This window comes from Acomys russatus, chromosome 27, assembly GCF_903995435.1.
Source record: "Acomys russatus chromosome 27, mAcoRus1.1, whole genome shotgun sequence".
In the NCBI taxonomy this organism is placed as follows: domain Eukaryota; kingdom Metazoa; phylum Chordata; class Mammalia; order Rodentia; family Muridae; genus Acomys; species Acomys russatus.
The window spans coordinates 33,686,509-33,692,508 of NC_067163.1; positions in this window are offsets into that span (position 1 = coordinate 33,686,509).

A 6,000-nucleotide genomic window follows, 5' to 3' on the forward strand; every position below is an offset into this window, starting at 1 on the left:
GCCTTCCCAAATGATGCTGCACCCGGGAGGGAGAAACATGATACATTTCAGTGAAATGTCATCAGACCCAATGTATCTTGTAAAGAGCTGGTAGTGTCCGTGTATGAGGAAGAGATGATAAGTAGGAGCTATTTTTCTACATCGTAGCCATTATCCAATTATCTCAAGGGGATAAGATAGACTTGTCAACGTACCTAATGACTATTACTTCAATTCATTTTAATGTTTATGGGCCCTAATCAATAATTTGGATGCAAGAATGCACCTCTCCTGAGTTTGTGTTGACCTCCAGTCAAACACTTAGGAGTGCAGTTCTACTTTTTTCAAATCCGCAGTGTTAACCTACCTGCATGTCAGAACTGCTGATACATAGTTACGTGTTGTTCTAGTTTTTGTGATTGGTGTTCCTATTTTTTTTTTCAAATTGGGTTCTTGTATTCTTTTTCTAATTATATCCATAGATATCTATATTTATTTATATGATCCATCATGTTTTGATACACATAGTAAAATGATTGCTTAGTATTCAAGAAAATTCATATTGACCCTATCATCTCACAAATATTACTAGGGTGTGTGTGTGTGTGTGTGTGTGTGTGTGTGTGTGTGTGTGTACATTAGAAAAGTACTGAGACCTAGGCATTGGTAGCACAAGACTGTACTCCCGGCACGTGGAAGAGAGTTGTGAGTTCCAGGCCAGTTTGGGCTACAGAGCAAGAGAGAGTCAATAAATGAATAAACAGTAGTTAAAATTTTCTCTGTTGGCAGATGTCTTATTTTGGTAAATTGAATGAGAAATGTCCTCCACAGCCTCGTGTATCTGAACACTCCAGTTGTTCTGTTTACAGAAGTTTAGGGGGTGGACTCTTGGAGACAGTCTATTGCTGGTAGTGGGCTTTGAAAACTTTATAACCCGGCCTCCCTTCCAAGTCACTCTCTCTGCTACATGTCTGTGCTTGGACTTGTGGCCGTTCAGCTTCCTGCCGTGGCTTCTTTCTGATATGCCTCCCTGCCATTATGGATCCTTCCTCTACAATCGTAAGCCCAACATAAATTTTTTCCTCCATATGTTGCCTCAGGTGTTTTACCACAACAACAGGAAAGTAACTCACAGCTGGAGTCTTCATGCTGTACTTAGATCTCCAGTTCCTCTCAAGCTATATGCATGGAACGCTGTGCCCTTTGACCTCCAACCTCTCCTCTCCCTCACATCCTTCTCCCCCTAGTAGCCATCTTGCTTCTCTCAGCTTCTACAAGGAGACAGATGGAAAAAGAAGAAGTTCTACTAGAAGTCCTGACAACAGAGATCGGTATTTTTCCCAAAGAACGAGATGGCCCTAACCATCTGGAACTAAGTCTGAAGAGACCTTGGTTCCCTTTCCCTTTTAACCTTTTTTCTATCCTACCCAGGGTTGGGGGGTTGGAAGGAAGGTAGAGACAATAAGGAACCCCAAATAAAATAAAATCAACAAACAAACAAACAAAATGGTGCCTACAAGGTGCTTAGCTGTCTTGAGTTGCCTTCTGATACAAGGGCTGAGTTCAAGTGCTGTCTTCCCTTCTAGCTCACTCCAGCATACCCTGCAGCTGGCACAGCTTCCCGATGACACCCCGACAGTTTCCTGGGGACATCACTGTTGTCCCCTGTTTCCTCCCTCTTACCCATGATTTCCTTTCTTCTCTTCCCTGGCTTCTTATCCAACTTAAACCACTACTATGGCCATTTCCTTGAGGTTAAAGTCATCAATAGCTATAACCCATAAGCATTTGCAATCAGTGGTTTGTTTGTTGTTGTTGGGTTTTTTTTTTTTTTTTCAGACTGAGTTGTAAACTTCAGATCTCTGACACAAAGATTCTCCTTCTGAATGCTGTTTTTAAAAAGTCCTCTAAAAGAATGGTTTCATGAGGATTCCTTTCATAACAGATTCATTGAAATACACTGATAGGGCTGGCCAGAGGAGGTTGCTGCTGAGGCTGATGACCCGAGTTTGACACCCCACCTCCCCGCCACCCCAGAACCTACACAACAGAAGAAGAAAACCCATGACTTGTCCCCTGGCCTTTATATCTTTGTATATATAACAACTTTTAAATGCACATATAAAGGAATGCACGGCTCAGCAGATGATGCCCCTGCTGTACTGTCAGCTCCCTCCATTATGAATACTGGGTTCTGCAAATCACATTGGAGGCTGGGCATAGTAGCACATACCTGTCATGCTCACACTACAGATGAAGAGGCAAGAGAACAGAAGCAAATTCCAGGCCAGTATTGTCTCCAAAGCGGATTGGCTTATCAATGCTACTTTGCCAGATACTGTCTCAAACCAAACAAAGCAAAACTATATATACTGTTTGCTGCATGACATCAATTTTCATATTGTGGTTAGAGCCCAAGATTCAAATTTTAATTCTCTGATAGTGAATTAAATTTTTCTGATTTATGTGTTGAAACTTAAAAAACAGCTCTCTGAAGGAGCAATGCCTAAGATAGCTGTTGACTGACATATATATTCACAAGCCCAGGATGTGAACTTGAGCCTTCAAGTGAGATGGCACGAAGCCAACTATCCTCTTTCACGCCCTATTTTTACAGTTTCAACTCAAAGACAGTTATATAAGATTTGTCAGATTTAAATTTTCTTAGAATTGTCAGATTCATCTTTTTTTTTTTAAAAATTACCAATGTTAGTGTCAGTGAGATTCTCTGTCACATTCTCTTGTAGAGGCCTCATGATTTCAGGGTGAACACTTGGGCTTTGCATCTCTTTTGACAGTGTAAAGGAAGCAGGGAGATGGTAGGGTGAGAAGTTTACATAAACATAATAAAGGGAATTTACAGCAATTCAATAGCCAACATAAAATGGAATGGAGGGAAACTTAAAGCAACTCCACTAAAACTGAGATAAAACAAAGTTGCCCACTCTCTCTATATCTATTCAATATAATACTTGAAGTTTTCACTTAGAACAATAAGACAACTAAAGGAGATCAAGGGGATACAAATTGAAAAGAAAGAAGTCAAAGTTTTCTTTATTTGCAGATGACATAATATACATAAGTGACCCTAAAAATTCTACCAGGGAACTCCTATAGCTGATAAGCACCTTCAGTGGAGTAATTGGATATAAGATTAACTCAAAAAATTCAGTAGCTATCCTACAGACAAATGAAGAAATGAGTGGAGAAAGAAATCAGGGAAATAGCACCCTTCACAATAGCCACAAATAATATAAAATTTCTTGGGATAACTCTAGCCAAGCAAAGTTAGATCTGTATGATAAAAACTTAAAGTCTCTGAAGAAAGAAATTGAAGAAGATATCAGAAGGTAGAAAGATCTCCCATCCTCATGGATTGGGAGTATTAACACTAAAAATGGCCATCTTACCAAAAGCAATCTACAGATTCAACACAATCCTCATCAAAATCCAAACACAATACTTTACAGAACTTGAAAGAACAATACTCAACTTTATATGGAAAAACAAAAGACCCAAGATAGCTAAAACAATCCTGTGCAATAAAAAGAACTTCCAAAGGTATCACCATTCCTGATTTCAAGCTATCGTAACAAAAACCACATAGTATTGGTGTAAAAACAGACACATTGACCAATGGAATTGAAACAAAGACCCAGACATAAATCCACACAACAATGGTCACCTAATTTTTGAGAATGAAATCATAAATATACAATGGAAAAAAAATCTACCAACAATGCTGGTCTACCTGGATATGCAAATGATACAAACTTATAAGCTACTTAAAAATAATGATAATAATAAAAAGAAGTTATCCTTATAATAGATTCTCAAAAATACTAAATTGTGACTTTTAATAAGGAAATTGACACAACTGTAAAATATGCAAGCCATTGAAAACTAAGGTTCCGGAAATTAACTTCTGTGCTGTGGATTTGAATCTTGCCATGTGTAGGGTCCTACCATTTGCACTGAGTAACAAGACAAGGTATATTCTTTGCTGAAATAACAGTGACAGATTCTATGGTGTCTAGGGACTGTGCTCTTGTCTATGAACTTTCTTTTCTTCTTCTTCTTCTTCTTCTTCTTCTTCTTCTTCTTCTTCTTCTTCTTTTTTTTTTTTTTTTTTTTTTTTTTTGAGACAGGGTTTTCTCTGTGTAGCCTTGACTGTCCTGGACTCGCTTTGTAGACCAGGCTGGTCCTCAGAACATCACAGGGATCCACCTGCCTCTGCCTCCCAAGTGCTGGGATTAAAGGCATGTGCCTCCGCTGCCACCACCACCACCTGGCTATCTATGAACTTTAGTACATGATTAGAACCACAATATAGGCAGCATCTACTGTTATCATCTTCACTTTATAATTGTTTATTTTTAATAACAAAACTAAATCTAAATGATTTTCCAATTGCTGTGATAAAACACCATCCCCACAGTAATGTCTAGAATGAAGACTTTATGTTAGGCTTACTGTCCAGGAGGATAAGGATCACCATCCTGTCAGTGAAACAACAGGCAAAATGATGGCTCGAACAGCAACCGAGAGATCACCACTTGAACCACAATCAAGAAGCAGAGAGACTGCATTAAAAGCCACACATGGCTTTGGAAAACCCAAAACCTGCCCCCAATGACATATTTCCTCCAGCAAGGCCACACCTAAACCTATCCAAACAGTGTCACCAAGTAGCGGTCAAATATTCAGATGCCCAAGAGTGTGGGGGTGGGGTGGGGGTGGACACCTCATTCAAATCAACATAGTGAGGGATGGAGATGCCCCTCTCTGTTCTTTAGTACTATGGGGGGATGTCCAGGGTCAAATTTACAGCTCTCGTTCTGTCAGCTTACTTCACCCACTCATGTCAGACTGTCCATTTCACCTTAGCTTAAAGCACTAGAGCTGCTGAAGCTCCGCCCCTTGTCCTCACTCTGCCTCTGACATAATTCATTCACTCTGTTCCTCACTTAGTTCATTTACCTCATGAGCTCAGTGTTCACAAACATTAGCTTAGCCTGCTTCCTCTTTACACAGTCAATATAACCTAAGAACTACTTATGAGTAGCCATGGTCTTTGGCTGGGAAACGGTTTCTCAGTGTAGTTGGAGGTTTACATGCGTGGAGCTATGGAGCAATCCTTTATTTAAAAACAGACAGAACCATGGAGGCTGGGGAAGCAGCTCACTGTCTGCTTACTTAGCATGGAAGAAGCCTTCAGCTTGGTCTCCAGAACAGTAGAAAGCTGGGCATGGTGGAGGCACACGACTATAAAGAGGATGTAACCTTGCCTTAGGCTGGGCCCAAGGTGACAGCAGTCTTGGGTGGCTTGACCTCACTGGGACTTTGTCTCTACAAATTGATAAAGACCTTAGATAGACTGAGAGAGAGAGAGAGAGAGAGAGAGAGAGAGAGAGAGAGAGAGAGAGAGAGACAGACAGAGAGAGAGAGACAGAGAGAGAGAGACAGAGAGAGAGAGAACAGAGAGAGAGAGACAGAGACAGAGAGAGAACAGAGAGAGAGAGAGAGAGAGAGATAGAGAGACAGAAGATAGAGAGATACAGAGAGAGAGAGAGAGAACAGAGAGATAGACAAGAAGAGAGACAATAGGAACATACAGAGAGAGAGACAGAGAGATAGACAGAGAGAGAAGATAGGAAAGATACAGAGAGAGAGATACAGAGACAGATACAGAGAGAGAGAGACAGAGACAGAGACAGAGACAGAGAGAGAGAGAGAGACAGAGAGAGAGAGAGAGAGAGAGAAAGGAAGTAAGCTCAGGCGACTCTACTCAGGGTGTTGCATTGCAAAAGGGACCATCATCGATTAGGAGGAGGAAGTGTGAGGGCAAGAGAAGAAGGGTGTTAGGGAACTGGGTGAGAGAGAGTTGGAGGTTCCCACCTAGGGCGCCTGGAGCTGGAGGATTTGGCAGTGGGCGGTGATTGCGGTGGAGTCCTCCAGGTTCCTTCCATGGATGGTGCGGCTTCTTCTGTGGGATAGAGGATCTACCGGACTCCTGAGAAT